The 21,278-nt window shown below is 47.0% G+C and overlaps 20 non-coding genes and 3 pseudogenes across 20 annotated transcripts; 16 read left to right on the forward strand and 7 right to left on the reverse strand.

Annotated features, from left to right (window-relative positions):
* Positions 1-182: 182 nt before the first annotated feature.
* Positions 183-346, forward strand: LOC137987106 (U1 spliceosomal RNA). The gene has a single exon (XR_011120282.1). It is a non-coding gene; the product is annotated as a U1 spliceosomal RNA (small nuclear RNA).
* Positions 347-1,322: 976 nt separating this feature from the next.
* Positions 1,323-1,441, reverse strand: LOC137987136 (5S ribosomal RNA). Its single transcript, XR_011120309.1, has one exon. It is a non-coding gene; the product is annotated as a 5S ribosomal RNA (ribosomal RNA).
* Positions 1,442-1,708: 267 nt separating this feature from the next.
* LOC137987131 (U2 spliceosomal RNA) lies at positions 1,709-1,901 on the forward strand. The gene has a single exon (XR_011120305.1). It is a non-coding gene; the product is annotated as a U2 spliceosomal RNA (small nuclear RNA).
* Positions 1,902-2,103: 202 nt separating this feature from the next.
* LOC137987115 (U1 spliceosomal RNA) lies at positions 2,104-2,266 on the forward strand. The gene has a single exon (XR_011120290.1). It is a non-coding gene; the product is annotated as a U1 spliceosomal RNA (small nuclear RNA).
* A 980-nt stretch (positions 2,267-3,246) lies between these two features.
* On the reverse strand, positions 3,247-3,363 carry LOC137987102 (5S ribosomal RNA). Its single transcript, XR_011120279.1, has one exon. It is a non-coding gene; the product is annotated as a 5S ribosomal RNA (ribosomal RNA).
* Positions 3,364-3,630: 267 nt separating this feature from the next.
* Positions 3,631-3,822, forward strand: LOC137987126 (U2 spliceosomal RNA). The gene has a single exon (XR_011120301.1). It is a non-coding gene; the product is annotated as a U2 spliceosomal RNA (small nuclear RNA).
* Positions 3,823-4,017: 195 nt separating this feature from the next.
* On the forward strand, positions 4,018-4,181 carry LOC137987107 (U1 spliceosomal RNA). The gene has a single exon (XR_011120283.1). It is a non-coding gene; the product is annotated as a U1 spliceosomal RNA (small nuclear RNA).
* A 977-nt stretch (positions 4,182-5,158) lies between these two features.
* LOC137987090 (5S ribosomal RNA) lies at positions 5,159-5,277 on the reverse strand. The gene has a single exon (XR_011120268.1). It is a non-coding gene; the product is annotated as a 5S ribosomal RNA (ribosomal RNA).
* A 268-nt stretch (positions 5,278-5,545) lies between these two features.
* LOC137987128 (U2 spliceosomal RNA) lies at positions 5,546-5,737 on the forward strand. The gene has a single exon (XR_011120302.1). It is a non-coding gene; the product is annotated as a U2 spliceosomal RNA (small nuclear RNA).
* Positions 5,738-7,093: 1,356 nt separating this feature from the next.
* LOC137987103 (5S ribosomal RNA) lies at positions 7,094-7,212 on the reverse strand (annotated as a pseudogene).
* Positions 7,213-7,480: 268 nt separating this feature from the next.
* LOC137987137 (U2 spliceosomal RNA) lies at positions 7,481-7,675 on the forward strand. The gene has a single exon (XR_011120310.1). It is a non-coding gene; the product is annotated as a U2 spliceosomal RNA (small nuclear RNA).
* Positions 7,676-8,680: 1,005 nt separating this feature from the next.
* LOC137987087 (U2 spliceosomal RNA) lies at positions 8,681-8,897 on the forward strand (annotated as a pseudogene).
* A 194-nt stretch (positions 8,898-9,091) lies between these two features.
* On the forward strand, positions 9,092-9,255 carry LOC137987108 (U1 spliceosomal RNA). Its single transcript, XR_011120284.1, has one exon. It is a non-coding gene; the product is annotated as a U1 spliceosomal RNA (small nuclear RNA).
* Positions 9,256-10,231: 976 nt separating this feature from the next.
* Positions 10,232-10,350, reverse strand: LOC137987091 (5S ribosomal RNA). Its single transcript, XR_011120269.1, has one exon. It is a non-coding gene; the product is annotated as a 5S ribosomal RNA (ribosomal RNA).
* Positions 10,351-10,617: 267 nt separating this feature from the next.
* LOC137987089 (U2 spliceosomal RNA) lies at positions 10,618-10,801 on the forward strand. Its single transcript, XR_011120267.1, has one exon. It is a non-coding gene; the product is annotated as a U2 spliceosomal RNA (small nuclear RNA).
* Positions 10,802-11,526: 725 nt separating this feature from the next.
* LOC137987134 (U2 spliceosomal RNA) lies at positions 11,527-11,709 on the forward strand. The gene has a single exon (XR_011120308.1). It is a non-coding gene; the product is annotated as a U2 spliceosomal RNA (small nuclear RNA).
* Positions 11,710-11,903: 194 nt separating this feature from the next.
* LOC137987109 (U1 spliceosomal RNA) lies at positions 11,904-12,067 on the forward strand. Its single transcript, XR_011120285.1, has one exon. It is a non-coding gene; the product is annotated as a U1 spliceosomal RNA (small nuclear RNA).
* Positions 12,068-13,043: 976 nt separating this feature from the next.
* Positions 13,044-13,162, reverse strand: LOC137987092 (5S ribosomal RNA). The gene has a single exon (XR_011120270.1). It is a non-coding gene; the product is annotated as a 5S ribosomal RNA (ribosomal RNA).
* A 270-nt stretch (positions 13,163-13,432) lies between these two features.
* Positions 13,433-13,626, forward strand: LOC137987132 (U2 spliceosomal RNA). Its single transcript, XR_011120306.1, has one exon. It is a non-coding gene; the product is annotated as a U2 spliceosomal RNA (small nuclear RNA).
* Positions 13,627-13,820: 194 nt separating this feature from the next.
* Positions 13,821-13,984, forward strand: LOC137987110 (U1 spliceosomal RNA). The gene has a single exon (XR_011120286.1). It is a non-coding gene; the product is annotated as a U1 spliceosomal RNA (small nuclear RNA).
* A 976-nt stretch (positions 13,985-14,960) lies between these two features.
* LOC137987093 (5S ribosomal RNA) lies at positions 14,961-15,079 on the reverse strand. Its single transcript, XR_011120271.1, has one exon. It is a non-coding gene; the product is annotated as a 5S ribosomal RNA (ribosomal RNA).
* A 5,657-nt stretch (positions 15,080-20,736) lies between these two features.
* Positions 20,737-20,918, forward strand: LOC137987135 (U2 spliceosomal RNA; annotated as a pseudogene).
* A 194-nt stretch (positions 20,919-21,112) lies between these two features.
* Positions 21,113-21,276, forward strand: LOC137987112 (U1 spliceosomal RNA). Its single transcript, XR_011120287.1, has one exon. It is a non-coding gene; the product is annotated as a U1 spliceosomal RNA (small nuclear RNA).
* Positions 21,277-21,278: the final 2 nt, after the last annotated feature.

Here is a 21,278-nt window from a genome sequence, read left to right on the forward strand (position 1 = left end):
ATAATCAAGTGAAAGCAGAACAAATGACCAAGCAACCAACCTTCACATTCTCTTCTCTTTTCTAGGTAGCATAGCAGCGAGTGGACAGCACGACACGACAGGACGAGGAGCACGTGACCCCCATTACCACATGGTATGCGCAGACAAGTTGCGTTTTGCGGTTCCGGAGAGGTTGAAAAGGCATACTTACCTGACGCGGGAGGCACTGTGATCAGGGAGGCAGTCCTCTCAAGGTGAGGCTCTTTCATTGCACTTCGATTGGGTTGACCCTTGCGATTACCCCAAATGTGGGTAACTCGAGCGTATAATTTCTGGTAGTGGGGACCTGCGTTCGCGCTAGTCCCCGCACCAAACCCCGGTGGCAAAGTTGGCTAATGGGAAGGTTTGTTGGTAACGTTTCAGGCAGGGCAGGGAAGGAGATGCGGTGGCGGTGTAAGGACTAAGGAAGGTGAGTTGTATTTGTGAATTCCACTGCTGAAATTGTAGGTGAATGTTCCGTACTTGGTGCACTGCAAAACTGTGATTTTATTTCTTTCATTCTTGGCCGTAGAGAGAGCGAGAGGACGTGTTTATTTCAGCCGCATCGATTTCCATCGATAGACGAGTGAGACAAGAAAATGCCAGCGGGTCGAGCTCTTATCCTCGTGCATCGTTTCGAAAACGTAAGTGGATGTGTGTTTGTACTGCTCCATCGCGATAGATTTCTTTTGCGTTGTGTTATGTTGCGTTCTGGAGAGCCCGTTTTGCATTGAGTAACTGAGGACCCGCCAGATCAGTTGGCGTTACATTTCTGTGGCCAACACTTTGTGGTTTCTCTATGTTATCAGTTAATTGGATTGTTATCATAAAAAGTAAATCTTTCATGGTCAGGATAGTGTCTTATCGGCCCTTTGAATACGTACTGTCCGTGTTGAGCAGGGAACAGTAAGACTTTGAAGTGCGCTACGTCACGTAAGTCACGTTTTCGCAGGATCAATGTTGTAGTGTTGTAGCCTTCGTTGTATGCATATCATCCGGGCTAGGTTAACTTCCATCTAATGCATAACAGTGCATGCATTTTTTACTTGTCGTATCCTGTTCTTTGCTCACACGAAAAGATACGTTTCATGTCATAAACGTTGGATTGATAAGATCTCGCGCGCACGCGCTCCCTTGGGAATACAAGTTCCACTTTCTCGTGTGAACTATTTTGTTTTTGTTGTATGTCTCATCTTTGACATATCGTTGGCATGTTGTGTTCAAAAAACCTGGTTTGGAATGTTCTTTCATTAAAGGAAACTGAGATTTTTTGAGATAATCAAGTGTACAGAAGGAAAAAGGGAAGCCTACAACACGGGGTATTCCCAGGCGGTCTCCCATCCAAGTACTAACCCCGCCCGACAGGGCTTAACTTCGGTGATCGGACGAGAACCGGTGTTTTCCCTGTGGTATGGTCGTAGACAAGTAATTCGCCGTGAAAATTAACTTTGTTATAAGGGAAAATAAAAACGAGGTCAGAGCAAGCACAATGTGCATTTGTCCTCTTGCCGTCAACGCAAGTGCCATGCAATGCTGGTCCTGCTGCCCACTGTACAAGGGCGATCGTTGTGTGCGCCTCGCTTTCAGGTTGGCTTTGGGCATTCCTTCCTTGGCACGGATTGTAATCGGACCACCATATCTCGTGGCCATGAGACTGGGAGCACCTTGTCCGCTGTGAGCATTTACGGGCATCGCTTCTCGGCCCTTTTGGCTAAGATCAAGTGTAGTATCTGTTCTTATCAGCTTAATATCTGATACGCTGCTCATCGAGCAGCTCATATATTAAACTGATTTTTGGAACTGGGCCGTGGAAAAGAGGCTTGCCTCGTCCCGGCCACGGGTTGCCTCGGTATAGCACTACCTCCGAGCGTGGCCCACTTCCCTCGTTCTGGGGAAGAAATAATCAAGTGAAAGCAGAACAAATGACCAAGCAACCAACCTTCACATTCTCTTCTCTTTTCTAGGTAGCATAGCAGCGAGTGGGACAGCACGACACGACAGGACGAGGAGCACGTGACCCCCATTACCACATGGTATGCGCAGACAATGTTTGCGTTTTGCGGGTTCGGAGAGGTTGAAAAAGGCATACTTACCTGACGCGGGAGGCACTGTGATCAGGGAGGCAGTCCTCTCAAGGTGAGGCTCTTTCATTGCACTTCGATGGGTTGACCCTTGCGATTACCCCAAATGTGGGTAACTCGAGCGTATAATTTCTGGTAGTGGGGACCTGCGTTCGCGCTAGTCCCCCGCACCAAACCCCGGTGGCAAAGTTGGCTAATGGGAAGGTTTGTTGGTAACGTTTCAGGCAGGGCAGGGAAGGAGATGCGGTGGCGGTGTAAGGACTAAGGAAGGTGAGTTGTATTTGTGAATTCCACTGCTGAAATTGTAGGTGAATGTTCCGTACTTGGTGCACTGCAAAAACTGTGATTTTATTTCTTTCATTCTTGGCCGTAGAGAGAGCGAGAGGACGTGTTTATTTCAGCCGCATCGATTTCCATCGATAGACGAGTGAGACAAGAAATGCCAGCGGGTCGAGCTCTTATCCTCGTGCATCGTTTCGAAAACGTAAGTGGGATGTGTGTTTGTACTGCTCCATCGCGATAGATTTCTTTTGCGTTGTGTTATGTTGCGTTCTGGAGAGCCCGTTTTGCATTGAGTAACTGAGGACCCGCCAGATCAGTTGGCGTTACATTTCTGTGGCCAACACTTTGTGGTTTCTCTATGTTATCAGTTAATTGGATTGTTATCATAAAAAGTAAATCTTTCATGGTCAGGATAGTGTCTTATCGGCCCTTTGAATACGTACTGTCCGTGTTTGAGCAGGGAACAGTAAGACTTTGAAGTGCGCTACGTCACGTAAGTCACGTTTTCGCAGGATCAATGTTGTAGTGTTGTAGCCTTCGTTGTATGCATATCATCCGGGCTAGGTTAACTTCCATCTAATGCATAACAGTGCATGCATTTTTTACTTGTCGTATCCTGTTCTTTGCTCACACGAAAAGATACGTTTCATGTCATAAACGTTGGATTGATAAGATCTCGCGCGCACGCGCTCCCTTGGGAATACAAGTTCCACTTTCTCGTGTGAACTATTTTTGTTTTTGTTGTATGTCTCATCTTTGACATATCGTTGGCATGTTGTGTTCAAAAAACCTGGTTTGGAATGTTCTTTCATTAAAGGAAACTGAGATTTTTTGAGATAATCAAGTGTACAGAAGGAAAAAGGGAAGCCTACAACACGGGGTATTCCCAGGCGGTCTCCCATCCAAGTACTAACCGCCCGACAGGGCTAAACTTCGGTGATCGGACGAGAACCGGTGTTTTCCCTGTGGTATGGTCGTAGACAAGTAATTCGCCGTGAAAATTAACTTTGTTATAAGGGAAAATAAAAACGAGGTCAGAGCAAGCACAATGTGCATTTGTCCTCTTGCCGTCAACGCAAGTGCCATGCAATGCTGGTCCTGCTGCCCACTGTACAAGGGCGATCGTTGTGTGCGCCTCGCTTTCAGGTTGGCTTTGGGCATTCCTTCCTTGGCACGGATTGTAATCGGACCACCATATCTCGTGGCCATGAGACTGGGAGCACCTTGTCCGCTGTGAGCATTTACGGGCATCGCTTCTCGGCCTTTTGGCTAAGATCAAGTGTAGTATCTGTTCTTATCAGCTTAATATCTGATACGCTGCTCATCGAGCAGCTCATATATTAAACTGATTTTTGGAACTGGGCCGTGGAAAAGAGGCTTGCCTCGTCCCGGCCACGGGTTGCCTCGGTATAGCACTACCTCCGAGCGTGGCCCACTTCCCTCTGGGGAAGAAATAATCAAGTGAAAGCAGAACAAATGACCAAGCAACCAACCTTCACATTCTCTTCTCTTTTCTAGGTAGCATAGCAGCGAGTGGACAGCACGACACGACAGGACGAGGAGCACGTGACCCCCATTACCACATGGTATGCGCAGACAAGTTGCGTTTTTGCGGTTCCGGAGAGGTTGAAAAGGCATACTTACCTGACGCGGGAGGCACTGTGATCAGGGAGGCAGTCCTCTCAAGGTGAGGCTCTTTCATTGCACTTCGATTGGGTTGACCCTTGCGATTACCCCAAATGTGGGTAACTCGAGCGTATAATTTCTGGTAGTGGGGACCTGCGTTCGCGCTAGTCCCCGCACCAAACCCCGTGGCAAAGTTGGCTAATGGGAAGGTTTGTTGGTAACGTTTCAGGCAGGGCAGGGAAGGAGATGCGGTGGCGGTGTAAGGACTAAGGAAGGTGAGTGTATTTGTGAATTCCACTGCTGAAATTGTAGGTGAATGTTCCGTACTTGGTGCACTGCAAAACTGTGATTTTATTTCTTTCATTCTTGGCCGTAGAGAGAGCGAGAGGACGTGTTTATTTCAGCCGCATCGATTTCCATCGATAGACGAGTGAGAGACAAGAAATGCCAGCGGGTCGAGCTCTTATCCTCGTGCATCGTTTCGAAAACGTAAGTGGATGTGTGTTTGTACTGCTCCATCGCGATAGATTTCTTTTGCGTTGTGTTATGTTGCGTTCTGGAGAGCCCGTTTTGCATTGAGTAACTGAGGACCCGCCAGATCAGTTGGCGTTACATTTCTGTGGCCAACACTTTGTGGTTTCTCTATGTTATCAGTTAATTGGATTGTTATCATAAAAAGTAAATCTTTCATGTTCAGGATAGTGTCTTATCGGCCCTTTGAATACATACTGTCCGTGTTGAGCAGGGAACAGTAAGACTTTGAAGTGCGCTACGTCACGTAAGTCACGTTTTCGCAGGAAGATCAATGTTAAAGTGTTGTAGCCTTCGTTGTATACATATCATCCGGGCTAGGTTAACTTCCATCTAATGCATAACAGTGCATGCATTTTTTACTTGTCGTATCCTGTTCTTTGCTCACACGAAAAGATACGTTTCATGTCATAAACGTTGGATTGATAAGACCTCGCGCGCACGCGCTCCCTTGGGAATACAAGTTCCACTTTCTCGTGTGAACTATTTTGTTTTGTTGTATGTCTCATCTTTGACATATCGTTGGCATGTTGTGTTCCAAAAACCTGGTTTGCAATGTTCTTTCATTAAGGAAACTGAGATTTTTTTGAGATAATCAAGTGTACAGAAGGAAAAAGGGAAGCCTACAACACGGGGTATTCCCAGGCGGTCTCCCATCCAAGTACTAACCCCGCCCGACAGGGCTTAACTTCGGTGATCGGACGAGAACCGGTGTTTTCCCTGTGGTATGGTCGTAGACAAGTAATTTGCCGTGAAAATTAACTTTGTTATAAGGGGAAAATAAAAACGAGGTCAGAGCAAGCACAATGTGCATTTGTCCTCTTGCCGTCAACGCAAGTGCCATGCAATGCTGGTGCTGCTGCCCACTGTACAAGGGCGATCGTTGTGTGCGCCTCGCTTTCAGGTTGGCTTTGGGCATTCCTTCCTTGGCACGGATTGTAATCGGACCACCATATCTCGTGGCCATGAGACTGGGAGCACCTTGTCCGCTGTGAGCATTTACGGGCATCGCTTCTCGGCCTTTTGGCTAAGATCAAGTGTAGTATCTGTTCTTATCAGCTTAATATCTGATACGCTGCTCATCGAGCAGCTCATATATTAAACTGATTTTTGGAACTGGGCCGTGGAAAAGAGGCTTGCCTCGTCCCGGCCACGGGTTGCCTCGGTATAGCACTACCTCCGAGCGTGGCCCACTTCCCTCTGGGGAAGAAATAATCAAAGTGAAAGCAGAACAAATGACCAACCAAGCAACCAACCTTCACATTCTCTTCTCTTTTCTAGGTAGCATAGCAGCGAGTGGACAGCACGACACGACAGGACGAGGAGCACGTGACCCCCATTACCACATGGTATGCGCAGACAAGTTGCGTTTTGCGGTTCCGGAGAGGTTGAAAAGGCATACTTACCTGATGCGGGAGGCACTGTGATTCAGGGTTGCAGTCCGCTCAAGTGAGTGTCTCTTGCATTGCACTTCGTTGGGGGCTTGGCAGATTTGTCTTTGTTGGGTAACTGCGTATAATTTCTGGTAGTGGAAAGCTGCGTCCTTGCTAGTCCCCGCACCAAACCCTGCTGGCAAAGTATGGCTAATGGGAAGAGGTTTGTTGGTATTTTCCAGCTGAGATCAGGGAAGGTCCGCTGCGGCTCCGGTGTCGTCCCACAGGAAGGTGCGTTGCTTTGTGAATTCCACTGCTGAAATTGTAGGTGCTGTTCCGTACTTGGTGCACTGCAAAACTGTGATTTTATTTCTTTCAAGTCCGTGGCCGTAGAGAGAGGCGAGAGGACGTGTTCTATTTCGGCCGCATCGAGGTTCCATCCCGTTACCGTTTCCAATGAGACAATCCGTTCAGCGGGTAGCTATCCGTGATCTGCCTTTTGAAGTGTCTAATGTCGAAGTTGTACTGCTCCATCGAGTTTTCCTTTGGTTGTGTTATGTTGCGTTCGTCCCCGTTTTGCATTGAGTGAGTGAGGACCCGTGATCAAATGGCGTTCATTTCTGTGCTCTCCTTATGTTTCTCAACGTTATCAGTTAATTGGATTCCCGTCCTAAAAAGTAAATCTTTGTGGTCAGGATAGTGTCCTTATCGGCGTGTGTGGCATGCCTGTCAACCGTGTTGAGCAGGGATTTGTAAGACTTTGAAGTGCGCTACGTCACGTAAGTCACGTTTTCGCAGGTGTCAATGCTGTAGTGTTGTAGCCTTCGTTGTATGCATATCATCCGGGCTAGGTTAACTTCCTCGTAATGTAAGCAGGCCTGGGGTCTCCCACTCCAGTCCTGCTGTTCCGTGCATGCATTTTTTACTTGTCGTATCCTGAGTCTGTGCTCACACGAAAAGATACGTTTCCGTCATAAACGTTGGATTTTCTGATCGTCGCGCGCACGCGCCCCCCTGGGAATACAAGTTCCACTTTCGTCTGAACTATTTTGTTTTTGTTGTATGTCTCATCTTGACATATCGTTGGCATCAGTGTGTTCAAAAAACCTGGTTTGGAATGTTCTTTCATTAAAGGAAACTGAGATTTTTTGAGATAATCAAGTGTACTGAAGGAAAAAGGGAAGCCTACAACACGGGGTATTCCCAGGCGGTCTCCCATCCTGTACTAACCCCGCCCGACAGGGCTTAACTTGTGATCGGACGAGAACCGGAGATTTTCCCCTGTCCGTATGGTCGTAGACAAGTAATGTCGCCGTGAAAATTAACTTTGTTATAAGGGAAAATAAAAACGAGGTCAGAGCAAGCACAATGTGCATTTGTCCTCTTGCCGTCAACGCAAGTGCCATGCAATGCTTCCCCTGCTGCCCACTGTACAAGGGCGATCGTTGTGTGCGCCTCGCTTCAAGGTTGGCTTTGGGCATTCCTTCCTTGGCACGGATTGTAATCGGACCACCATATCTCGTGTCCATGAGACTGGGAGCACCTTGTCCGCTGTGAGCATTTATGGGCATCGCGCCTTTTCTAAGATCAAGTCCTATATCTGTTCTTATCAGCTTAATATCTGATACGCTGCTCATCGAGCAGCTCATATATTAAACTGATTTTTGGAACTGGGCCGTGGAAAAGAGGCTTGCCTCGTCGTCCCACGAGGGTTGCCTCGGTATAGCGGCCCTCTGTTATGTTTCCGAGCGTGGCCCACTTCCCTCTGGGGAAGAAATAATCAAGTGAAAGCAGAACAAATGACCAAGCAAACCAACCTTCACATTCTCTCTCTCTTTTCTAGGTAGCATAGCAGCGAGTGACAGCACGGACACGACAGGACGGGAGCACGTGACCCCCATTACCACATGGTATGCGCAGACAAGTTGCGTTTTGCGCCCGGAGAATTGAAAAGGCATACTTACCTGACGCGGGCTATAGTTTTCCTTTTTGGAGCTGCTTACGTTTGTGGTACGTACCCGGTTTTCCTTGTGAAGCCTTGCTGATCCTTGTGGTACCTTTTTGGGGAAACTTTCGTGGGAAGAAGATCAAGTACTGGGAAGTGTCAAGTCAGGATCTTGGTAAGACCTTCTCCTGTCTTTCTCGGTGACCCGCCTGGGGACTCATGCTGGACACCTCGTCCTAACCCAGGGTAAGCCGAGTCTTTCCTAGCTGTCTTCTTCTTGACCCTTGGGGTTCCTGTGTCCATTATGGTTCGTGCTCTTAAGCGCACTGTAGTGCTGGATATTTCTGGATTGCCGGCTACACTAAGCCGCTTTGATGTTGCCAAGTTAATTGATGAACGTTTTGGCCGTAAATTTACAGTTAAGTCGGTGCAATTCATGCCCGGCAAGAGCGTGTGCAAGTTGCTTTTGAAGCCCTGAGGCCAAAGCTGAGATCGAGCAGTTTGACCGTGTCACCATCGGTGACGTCGCATGTAATGTTGTTAGGAGTGGGCCGCGAGTACAGAATGTCCTCGTGTACCACTACCCTTTCGAAGAGGACAATGCTCCTCTGTTGGTTGTTTTGAGCGGGTTCGGGGAGGTGCGGGACATCCGTCATCAGCACTACCCTGATTTGGTAGGCCTGTCCACTGGTACCCGGGTTGTGAGAATGGTCGCCGTTGCCGCATACCTCGTTCCCTGGATGTCGGTGGGTATGCGGTTAAGACATGGTATGTTGGGCAGCCGGCCGAATGTGACATCTGTCACGGGGCCCATGTCGCCAAGAATTGCCCGCTTAAAGGCAAGTGTCTGAATTGTAAGAAGGAGGGCCACATGGCCCGTGATTGCCCAAGCCCCCGCAATTCATGGGGCACTGCCGCTGCTCATCGAGCAGCTCATATATTAAACTGATTTTTGGAACTGGGCCGTGGAAAAGAGGCTTGCCTCGTCCCGGCCACGGGTTGCCTCGGTATAGCACTACCTCCGAGCGTGGCCCACTTCCCTCTGGGGAAGAAATAATCAAGTGAAAGCAGAACAAATGACCAAGCAACCAACCTTCACATTCTCTTCTCTTTTCTAGGTAGCATAGCAGCGAGTGGACAGCACGACACGACAGGACGAGGAGCACGTGACCCCCATTACCACATGGTATGCGCAGACAAGTTGCGTTTTGCGGTTCCGGAGAGGTTGAAAAGGCATACTTACCTGACGCGGGAGGCACTGTGATCAGGGAGGCAGTCCTCTCAAGGTGAGGCTCTTTCATTGCACTTCGATTGGGTTGACCCTTGCGATTACCCCAAATGTGGGTAACTCGAGCGTATAATTTCTGGTAGTGGGGACCTGCGTTCGCGCTAGTCCCCGCACCAAACCCCGGTGGCAAAGTTGGCTAATGGGAAGGTTTGTTGGTAACGTTTCAGGCAGGGCAGGGAAGGAGATGCGGTGGCGGTGTAAGGACTAAGGAAGGTGAGTTGTATTTGTGAATTCCACTGCTGAAATTGTAGGTGAATGTTCCGTACTTGGTGCACTGCAAAACTGTGATTTTATTTCTTTCATTCTTGGCCGTAGAGAGAGCGAGAGGACGTGTTTATTTCAGCCGCATCGATTTCCATCGATAGACGAGTGAGACAAGAAAATGCCAGCGGGTCGAGCTCTTATCCTCGTGCATCGTTTCGAAAACGTAAGTGGATGTGTGTTTGTACTGCTCCATCGCGATAGATTTCTTTTGCGTTGTGTTATGTTGCGTTCTGGAGAGCCCGTTTTGCATTGAGTAACTGAGGACCCGCCAGATCAGTTGGCGTTACATTTCTGTGGCCAACACTTTGTGGTTTCTCTATGTTATCAGTTAATTGGATTGTTATCATAAAAAGTAAATCTTTCATGGTCAGGATAGTGTCTTATCGGCCCTTTGAATACGTACTGTCCGTGTTGAGCAGGGAACAGTAAGACTTTGAAGTGCGCTACGTCACGTAAGTCACGTTTTCGCAGGATCAATGTTGTAGTGTTGTAGCCTTCGTTGTATGCATATCATCCGGGCTAGGTTAACTTCCATCTAATGCATAACAGTGCATGCATTTTTTACTTGTCGTATCCTGTTCTTTGCTCACACGAAAAGATACGTTTCATGTCATAAACGTTGGATTGATAAGATCTCGCGCGCACGCGCTCCCTTGGGAATACAAGTTCCACTTTCTCGTGTGAACTATTTTGTTTTTGTTGTATGTCTCATCTTTGACATATCGTTGGCATGTTGTGTTCAAAAAACCTGGTTTGGAATGTTCTTTCATTAAAGGAAACTGAGATTTTTTGAGATAATCAAGTGTACAGAAGGAAAAAGGGAAGCCTACAACACGGGGTATTCCCAGGCGGTCTCCCATCCAAGTACTAACCCCGCCCGACAGGGCTTAACTTCGGTGATCGGACGAGAACCGGTGTTTTCCCTGTGGTATGGTCGTAGACAAGTAATTCGCCGTGAAAATTAACTTTGTTATAAGGGAAAATAAAAACGAGGTCAGAGCAAGCACAATGTGCATTTGTCCTCTTGCCGTCAACGCAAGTGCCATGCAATGCTGGTCCTGCTGCCCACTGTACAAGGGCGATCGTTGTGTGCGCCTCGCTTTCAGGTTGGCTTTGGGCATTCCTTCCTTGGCACGGATTGTAATCGGACCACCATATCTCGTGGCCATGAGACTGGGAGCACCTTGTCCGCTGTGAGCATTTACGGGCATCGCTTCTCGGCCTTTTGGCTAAGATCAAGTGTAGTATCTGTTCTTGCCGGAAGGCTACGGTCGAGTGCCATTGTACTCTGGTATTCTTTTCTAGGGCCGTATGAGGCGGGCACGGAACAGTTTCGGCTGTGTGTCCGTTCTCACGGGGAGCGATCACTAGGCGCTTTTGTTTTGTTTTGTCTCCTTTTGTTTAACCGGACTGGACTCCTTAAATGGTTTTATTTCAAATGTGTATTGGGCCCTGTTACTTGCAAAACGTGACTATGGACTGGATCACCGGATTATGATTTTTGTTCTCTAGGTTTGAAGATTTTGAAGAAATTTTGGAAGCATTGTATTGTCTCACTGAACTCAAGGTTAAGGAACTGTGGAATGAAAATTAGGAACTGGACACTGGACTATGGAATTTCGGAACACGATTTTTGTAAAAGGACAGGTTTTTTTGGAGAAAGCTGGGGATCTCTTCAAGGAAACTGCTCAGTTCAGGGACTTTGTCGTTAGGGCTTCAGAGTAAAGGATTTTGGAAGCACAGTTTTTCTGCATGATGAGAAGATTATGTTTTTTTTCGTACAATGAAAGGTTTTTCTGAAGACAGCTGGGGATCTCTTCAAGGAAACTGCTCAGTTCAGGGACTTTGTCGTTAGGGCTCCAGAGTAAAGGATTTTGGATGATCAGAAGATTATGGTTTTTCTTTAGTACAAGGAAAGAATTTTTGACGAAAGCTGGGGATCTCTTCAAGGAAACTGCTCAGTTCAGGGACTTTGTCGTTAGGGCTCCAGCGCGAGGCTTTTTGAAACCACCGTATTCAAGGAAGACAGGCATTTATCACGTCTCAGATGATTATGGATATGTTACTTTGATTTGTGAAACTTGAACGTTTTTTTTTTTTACCTGAAGGATTTGAATAAAATCTTTTTATAAAAAAAAAAAAAAAAATCTGTTCTTATCAGCTTAATATCTGATACGCTGCTCATCGAGCAGCTCATATATTAAACTGATTTTTGGAACTGGGCCGTGGAAAAGAGGCTTGCCTCGTCCCGGCCACGGGTTGCCTCGGTATAGCACTACCTCCGAGCGTGGCCCACTTCCCTCTGGGGAAGAAATAATCAAGTGAAAGCAGAACAAATGACCAAGCAACCAACCTTCACATTCTCTTCTCTTTTCTAGGTAGCATAGCAGCGAGTGGACAGCACGACACGACAGGACGAGGAGCACGTGACCCCCATTACCACATGGTATGCGCAGACAAGTTGCGTTTTGCGGTTCCGGAGAGGTTGAAAAGGCATACTTACCTGACGCGGGAGGCACTGTGATCAGGGAGGCAGTCCTCTCAAGGTGAGGCTCTTTCATTGCACTTCGATTGGGTTGACCCTTGCGATTACCCCAAATGTGGGTAACTCGAGCGTATAATTTCTGGTAGTGGGGACCTGCGTTCGCGCTAGTCCCCGCACCAAACCCCGGTGGCAAAGTTGGCTAATGGGAAGGTTTGTTGGTAACGTTTCAGGCAGGGCAGGGAAGGAGATGCGGTGGCGGTGTAAGGACTAAGGAAGGTGAGTTGTATTTGTGAATTCCACTGCTGAAATTGTAGGTGAATGTTCCGTACTTGGTGCACTGCAAAACTGTGATTTTATTTCTTTCATTCTTGGCCGTAGAGAGAGCGAGAGGACGTGTTTATTTCAGCCGCATCGATTTCCATCGATAGACGAGTGAGACAAGAAAATGCCAGCGGGTCGAGCTCTTATCCTCGTGCATCGTTTCGAAAACGTAAGTGGATGTGTGTTTGTACTGCTCCATCGCGATAGATTTCTTTTGCGTTGTGTTATGTTGCGTTCTGGAGAGCCCGTTTTGCATTGAGTAACTGAGGACCCGCCAGATCAGTTGGCGTTACATTTCTGTGGCCAACACTTTGTGGTTTCTCTATGTTATCAGTTAATTGGATTGTTATCATAAAAAGTAAATCTTTCATGGTCAGGATAGTGTCTTATCGGCCCTTTGAATACGTACTGTCCGTGTTGAGCAGGGAACAGTAAGACTTTGAAGTGCGCTACGTCACGTAAGTCACGTTTTCGCAGGATCAATGTTGTAGTGTTGTAGCCTTCGTTGTATGCATATCATCCGGGCTAGGTTAACTTCCATCTAATGCATAACAGTGCATGCATTTTTTACTTGTCGTATCCTGTTCTTTGCTCACACGAAAAGATACGTTTCATGTCATAAACGTTGGATTGATAAGATCTCGCGCGCACGCGCTCCCTTGGGAATACAAGTTCCACTTTCTCGTGTGAACTATTTTGTTTTTGTTGTATGTCTCATCTTTGACATATCGTTGGCATGTTGTGTTCAAAAAACCTGGTTTGGAATGTTCTTTCATTAAAGGAAACTGAGATTTTTTGAGATAATCAAGTGTACAGAAGGAAAAAGGGAAGCCTACAACACGGGGTATTCCCAGGCGGTCTCCCATCCAAGTACTAACCCCGCCCGACAGGGCTTAACTTCGGTGATCGGACGAGAACCGGTGTTTTCCCTGTGGTATGGTCGTAGACAAGTAATTCGCCGTGAAAATTAACTTTGTTATAAGGGAAAATAAAAACGAGGTCAGAGCAAGCACAATGTGCATTTGTCCTCTTGCCGTCAACGCAAGTGCCATGCAATGCTGGTCCTGCTGCCCACTGTACAAGGGCGATCGTTGTGTGCGCCTCGCTTTCAGGTTGGCTTTGGGCATTCCTTCCTTGGCACGGATTGTAATCGGACCACCATATCTCGTGGCCATGAGACTGGGAGCACCTTGTCCGCTGTGAGCATTTACGGGCATCATCGCTTCTCGGCCTTTTGGCTAAGATCAAGTGTAGTATCTGTTCTTATCAGCTTAATATCTGATACGCGCTGCTCATCGAGCAGCTCATATATTAAACTGATTTTTGGAACTGGGCCGTGGAAAAGAGGCTTGCCTCGTCCCGGCCACGGGTTGCCTCGGTATAGCACTACCTCCGAGCGTGGCCCACTTCCCTCTGGGGAAGAAATAATCAAGTGAAAGCAGAACAAATGACCAAGCAACCAACCTTCACATTCTCTTCTCTTTTCTAGGTAGCATAGCAGCGAGTGGACAGCACGACACGACAGGACGAGGAGCACGTGACCCCCATTACCACATGGTATGCGCAGACAAGTTGCGTTTTGCGGTTCCGGAGAGGTTGAAAAGGCATACTTACCTGACGCGGGAGGCACTGTGATCAGGGAGGCAGTCCTCTCAAGGTGAGGCTCTTTCATTGCACTTCGATTGGGTTGACCCTTGCGATTACCCCAAATGTGGGTAACTCGAGCGTATAATTTCTGGTAGTGGGGACCTGCGTTCGCGCTAGTCCCCGCACCAAACCCCGGTGGCAAAGTTGGCTAATGGGAAGGTTTGTTGGTAACGTTTCAGGCAGGGCAGGGAAGGAGATGCGGTGGCGGTGTAAGGACTAAGGAAGGTGAGTTGTATTTGTGAATTCCACTGCTGAAATTGTAGGTGAATGTTCCGTACTTGGTGCACTGCAAAACTGTGATTTTATTTCTTTCATTCTTGGCCGTAGAGAGAGCGAGAGGACGTGTTTATTTCAGCCGCATCGATTTCCATCGATAGACGAGTGAGACAAGAAAATGCCAGCGGGTCGAGCTCTTATCCTCGTGCATCGTTTCGAAAACGTAAGTGGATGTGTGTTTGTACTGCTCCATCGCGATAGATTTCTTTTGCGTTGTGTTATGTTGCGTTCTGGAGAGCCCGTTTTGCATTGAGTAACTGAGGACCCGCCAGATCAGTTGGCGTTACATTTCTGTGGCCAACACTTTGTGGTTTCTCTATGTTATCAGTTAATTGGATTGTTATCATAAAAAGTAAATCTTTCATGGTCAGGATAGTGTCTTATCGGCCCTTTGAATACGTACTGTCCGTGTTGAGCAGGGAACAGTAAGACTTTGAAGTGCGCTACGTCACGTAAGTCACGTTTTCGCAGGATCAATGTTGTAGTGTTGTAGCCTTCGTTGTATGCATATCATCCGGGCTAGGTTAACTTCCATCTAATGCATAACAGTGCATGCATTTTTTACTTGTCGTATCCTGTTCTTTGCTCACACGAAAAGATACGTTTCATGTCATAAACGTTGGATTGATAAGATCTCGCGCGCACGCGCTCCCTTGGGAATACAAGTTCCACTTTCTCGTGTGAACTATTTTGTTTTTGTTGTATGTCTCATCTTTGACATATCGTTGGCATGTTGTGTTCAAAAAACCTGGTTTGGAATGTTCTTTCATTAAAGGAAACTGAGATTTTTTGAGATAATCAAGTGTACAGAAGGAAAAAGGGAAGCCTACAACACGGGGTATTCCCAGGCGGTCTCCCATCCAAGTACTAACCCCGCCCGACAGGGCTTAACTTCGGTGATCGGACGAGAACCGGTGTTTTCCCTGTGGTATGGTCGTAGACAAGTAATTCGCCGTGAAAATTAACTTTGTTATAAGGGAAAATAAAAACGAGGTCAGAGCAAGCACAATGTGCATTTGTCCTCTTGCCGTCAACGCAAGTGCCATGCAATGCTGGTCCTGCTGCCCACTGTACAAGGGCGATCGTTGTGTGCGCCTCGCTTTCAGGTTGGCTTTGGGCATTCCTTCCTTGGCACGGATTGTAATCGGACCACCATATCTCGTGGCCATGAGACTGGGAGCACCTTGTCCGCTGTGAGCATTTACGGGCATCGCTTCTCGGCCTTTTGGCTAAGTCTTTTTGGCCGATGTTTTGTGGGTTCTCCCAGGGCGAAGCCCTACCATTTTGGTAGTAGGTTTTTCGTTCCTTGTGGTATCCTTGCTATTGCGATTCCATGGATGCTGATACTGATACACGTGTTAATTGGGGCGACGCCCCTATGGATCATGTTTCTGAGAATGTTGTTGTGAATCCTTCCTCTGATATTGCTGCTGCCTCATCGGATACTGTTATGTCATATGCTGGTGTCACTGCCGGGTCTGGTGACCCTGTTCCGCTCGTCAATAATCCTCCTGTTCGCAGCCGTTTTGTTCCGTCTACCTTTGAGAGAGAGAATTTTTCTGTTTACAACCGCTTGCCAGAGAGACCGTGTTCTGCCTTTTTTCCGAAACCTGATGGCGACTTTGCTTTAAAGGATTTTTTTGCCGACCTAGAGACCTGCCAGATCCCTTCTGCTGCTGTTCGCTGCGTCCAATGGGTTTCCCCGCAGCAAGTGTGTGTCACCTTTGCCAAAGAAGATTATCGTAACACCTTTCTTCGGGCTTCATCGTTGGTGCCTCGTTTCCTCCGCTCTGGTGCCCCTACAGCTTCTGGTAATCCCCGTATCGTCTATGTTGCTGTTTTTGGTGCTCCTTATGAGCTTCCTGATTCTGCGCTTCATATGCGTCTTGCTCCCTATGGTACTGTGAAGTTTACTCGACGTAGTAAACACCAGAACTACCCTGCGTTGGACAATGGAACTCGGGTCTTTGGTATGGTCCTGTCCAAATCTATCCCTTCCTTTCTTCGTTTTGGCCGGGTTCTAGTCCGTGTTCGTCATGACAATCAGACGCCTACTTGTCGAAAGTGCAACCTCCCCGATCATATGGCTAAGGATTGCCCTAATACCTTCTGCTACAATTGCGAGCACGTTGGTCATATGTTTAAGGAATGCCCTGAAGAGGATTTCTGCTGTGTGTGTCGTGACCAAGGCCATAAGGCTATCGATTGTCAGCATTCGTGGCATCGCCGTCCTCGATCTTACCGAGATGCTGACAAGCCGGATGACCCTCCTCCCCAGCCGTCTCCTGACCTTCAACCTGCTGTTCAGCCCTCTAATCGACCTTCGCAGCCTACTAGCCAACTATCTTCATCCTGCTCTTCCCAATCCTCGTCGCAGTCTTCCTCTTTGCAGCCTTCTTCTGAGCACTCGGCCCCTTCGCAGATACAATCTTCCCCTCCTCTTTCTTCTGACCTTTCTCAGTCCCAGAGTATTTTGGCTTCCTATGCGCCCTCTAATCCAGCCTTGGTAGAAGCTGCCTCCGATGCCGAAGTAGCCTATGCTATGGATGTTGCCGATCCTCCGCCTGACTCCTTTCCTGATTACCCTGATGACAACTCCGATCCTGATAATGTTCCTGCCCCTGTCGCTGACCCTGTTCCTGATGCTGTTCCTGATCTTGACGTTGACGTTGCTTCTGACGATACTGATCCTGACCTTGATGCTGATTCGCCTTTACAGACCTCTCGCCCGCTGCTTTCTGACCCTGGTGACCATCCTCTCGTCGTTTCTGATGATTCTGACTCAGATGATTATACTCCTGCGCCTGACCTTTTCCCAACTCGTACGTTGGGACGAGCTGTCAAGAGAGGATCCAGCCGGACACCTGCTAATGTCACTCCAACCATTGTGCCTGTTCGTAAGTCAACGAATCCTTCGCGTGTGCCTACGAAAAAAAGCCGTCCATCATGACCTCTATATTTAATTTAATTTCAATTAATTCACGTGGTTCTAATCGGGCTACTCGGAAAGCTTTGCTTGATTATGTTCGTTTCGGTTTCGGTATTATCTGCATTCAGGAAACTTTAATATCTGATCCTGTTGCCTTTAATTCCCTGGTTGCTGACTGGAGTGGGCCATCTTTTTGGTCCCCTGCTGTTGGTAAACAGGCTGGTGTTATTATTTTGATTTCCGATCGTTTTGATGGTCAAGTTTTATCTTGGCGTAGAGATCATGATGGACGTGTCCTTAGTTTACTCGTTGAGTATAATAATCGTAAGTTTAATATTATTAATATTTATGCGCCCACCCTTTTGACTGACCGAAAAGTGTTTTTCGAGAATCTGCATGCTTTCTGCCTTCCTGCTGATTTTACTATTATTGCCGGTGATTTCAATTGCTATGAATCTGATTTAGATAAATTTGGTGGCAATGTTTCCATTGCAAAATACCTCTCTGACTTTCGTCGTTCACTTTACCTTGAAGATGCTTGGCGCAAATTGCATCCCCGTGTCCGAGCGTGCTCTTGGTTTAATTCTAATTTTTCCATCGGCTCGCGCCTTGACAAATTTTTTGTTTCCCGAAATTTATTCCCCTTAGTTCAGTCCTGTGACATTTCTCCTTGCGCCTTTTCTGATCATGATTTTGTTAATCTTTCTTTAAAATTGGAGTCTAATTATATGCGTGGTCCGGGCTTATGGAAATTTAATTCCTCCCTTTTGAATGATAGCGATTTTTGTCTTTCCTTTGATGCTAAGATTCGCGAGCTCTCCGATTGCGTTGACTATTTTCCGTCAGTCAAATGTTGGTGGGACTTTTTTAAGGACTCTATTCGCTCGGAAATTATTTCCTTCGCTAAGAATAAACGTAGAAGTCTCTCGCATGAGCGCGTCCTTATAACTAATGCAATAATTGGTCTCAAGCGCCGTCTTGTCTGTGGCGACCTTTCGGTCGCCCCTGAAATTTCTCGGCTTGAATCTGAACTGAATGCTCTTACCTTGCGTGTTTTGGAAGGCTCTAAAATCCGTTCTCGCGTCCAGTGGCTTGAGGAGGGCGAGAAGCCTTCACGCTTCTTCTTCAAGTTAGAACGTGAGCGCTTAGACCGTAATAACGTTTCTTCCATTTTGAATGATAATGACATTGAAGTTTTCACTCGGGAGGAGATTGAACGTGCGCACGTGCGCTTTTATTCAAATCTTTTCTCGCAAGAGGTTATTGATCCTGTGTGTAAACAATCCTGTTTTGATTCTATTCCTTCTTCGCTTTCTCCTCCTCTGCGCGACTCATGCGAGGGACTTTTAACTTTAGATGAATTGACTATTTCATTAAGGAGCCTTAGCCTAGGAAGGTCACCTGGTTCTGATGGTTTGTCTGTCGAATTTTACTTGCGTTTTTGGGACATTCTGGGCCCCCTTTTGCTATCAGTCGCAAACCAATGTTTCCATGACTCTGAACTTTCGGATTCTATGAAAGGAAGCGTTACTCGCCTTATTTATAAGAAGCGTGGGGATATTAAGAATTTGAAAAACTGGAGGCCCATTTCTTTGCTCAATGTGGATTATAAGATTATCTCTAAAGCTATCACAACTCGTCTTTCTTCGGTTATGCATCACATAGTTTCCCCTGATCAATCTTGCTCTGTTCCGGGTCGTTCAATCTTCTCTAATGTGAGTTTGTTGCGCGATGTTTTGAGCCACATTGAGCAAACAAATGAGTCTGCTATTTTGATTAGTTTAGATCAAGAAAAAGCCTTCGACCGAGTCGATCGCGTCTTCCTTCTAGAGCTGCTTAATGTTTACGGTTTTGGTTCTGATTTTTGTCGCTGGATTAGTACCTTTTATAATGGTGCTTGCATGCGTATCATCCTTAACGATTGGCTTACTGAGAGTATCCCCCTTGAACGGGGCGTCCGTCAGGGGGATCCTCTCTCTCCTCTACTTTATGTTTTATGTGTAGAAGTTCTTGCTAACCTGATCCGTAGATCTCCTGAGATTGAGGGGTTTTTACTTCCTGGTGCAAGGGGTTTGCAGGCCAAGGTTCGCCTTTATGCTGATGACACTACTGCTGTTTTGAAAGACCTTTTCTCTCTAAATAAGCTTTTTGATTGTGTTAGTGTTTACGAACGTGGTTCTGGAGCTAAGCTAAATAAGTCGAAAACGGAGGCCATGTGGCTCGGTGCTTGGCGTTCTCGGACTGACGAACCCCTTGGACTTACTTGGGTCAAGAAAATGAAAATTCTTGGGGTCTTTTTTGGTACTATCCCTGTTGAGAATGATAATTGGCAACCTAAACTAAACAAACTAGAGAAGTCCCTCAATCTTTGGAGATCTCGTTCTTTGTCCTTCCTAGGCAAGGCTCTCCTTATTAACACCTTAGGGTTAAGTAAGCTGATGTATCTAGCTAGGGTTTTGCTTCCCCCTGCCTGGGTCCTTTCCCGTATCAATAGTTTCATCTGGCCTTTTCTTTGGGGTTGTAAAATTGAGACGGTTGCTCGTAATACTTTATATTTAAGCGCTGCGCAAGGGGGTATAGGTATTATTAACTTTAGTGTTAAGTGCCTTGCCTTGCAGTTAGCGGGGATGGCTTTTACTTTGGACTCGCCTCACGATTCTAGTTTTTATCTTTGTAAATATTTTGTTGGTAGACGTTTGTCTTCTCTTCGCCCCCAGTGGAACTGTTTGCGCGATAATTTTGCCCCTTCTGCCTGCTTTCCGTCTCCTTTTTACGCCCGCTGTCTCGAAACTCTTTTATCCGTTGGTAATTGCGACTTAACTTCTAAGCGTTTATATTTGAAACTACTTTCCTCGAATTCCTCCTCCCCTATCTTGCATAGAGTTTGGACCCAGGTTTGTGGCTCTTCTTTTTCACTCAATGATCATTGGTCTCTCGTTCGAGATTCTCTTACCGAAAATCCTAAAAATGATCTCTTGTGGCTAATCGCTCTCCGCGGTGTTAAGGTTCGCGATTCCCTTGCTAATTGGGGATATATTAACTCGGCTTTCTGTGCTTCTTGCCCTAGACGAGAGACTATAGATCATTGTTTTTTGCATTGCCCTCGGGTTAAGCGGGTTTGGTCCCGTTTTTCCCCAATTTTAGATCGTGTGCTAGGCTTTCGGCTTACCTTAAATGTCCCCTTCGTGTTCTTTTTTATTTGGCCCCCTCTCGTTACAAAGAGGGCTCGCATTGCGCGCCACATTATCAAGACCATTCTCTACGGTGTTTGGCTTTTTCGCAATAAGGCCACCTTTTATAACGGTAAAGAAGATCATCGGGCTATTATCCGTTTTGTTTCTGGCGATCTCCGTAGTCGAATTAAGCTCGATCACTTTCGCCTTTCAGACAGTCGCTTTTCTTCTTTGTGGTCTCTCCCAGGCTTTTGCACCGTAGAGAACGGTCTTCCTAGCGTTACTATTTAGGCGTACATTTAATTCTCGTTTTGCTTTGTCCGCGCGCTGTTTGCGGTGCCTGTAATCCGGGGCTCTCTTTAAGGAACTTGCGCAGTTCATGGACTTTATCGTTAGGGCCCCTGGCCCTTACGGCTAGCTGCTTACTCCGGCTTTGTAACTCTGTAGACTTTTTTGTATTCCTGAATATGTAATTGCTCCATTTTTATTTGTGAATAAACGCTCTTTTGACAAAAAAAAAAAAAATCTGTTCTTATCAGCTTAATATCTGATACGCTGCTCATCGAGCAGCTCATATATTAAACTGATTTTTGGAACTGGGCCGTGGAAAAGAGGCTTGCCTCGTCCCGGCCACGGGTTGCCTCGGTATAGCACTACCTCCGAGCGTGGCCCACTTCCCTCTGGGGAAGAAATAATCAAGTGAAAGCAGAACAAATGACCAAGCAACCAACCTTCACATTCTCTTCTCTTTTCTAGGTAGCATAGCAGCGAGTGGACAGCACGACACGACAGGACGAGGAGCACGTGACCCCCATTACCACATGGTATGCGCAGACAAGTTGCGTTTTGCGGTTCCGGAGAGGTTGAAAAGGCATACTTACCTGACGCGGGAGGCACTGTGATCAGGGAGGCAGTCCTCTCAAGGTGAGGCTCTTTCATTGCACTTCGATTGGGTTGACCCTTGCGATTACCCCAAATGTGGGTAACTCGAGCGTATAATTTCTGGTAGTGGGGACCTGCGTTCGCGCTAGTCCCCGCA

This window comes from Montipora foliosa, unplaced genomic scaffold (genome assembly GCF_036669935.1).
Source record: "Montipora foliosa isolate CH-2021 unplaced genomic scaffold, ASM3666993v2 scaffold_308, whole genome shotgun sequence".
Lineage (NCBI taxonomy): Eukaryota > Metazoa > Cnidaria > Anthozoa > Scleractinia > Acroporidae > Montipora > Montipora foliosa.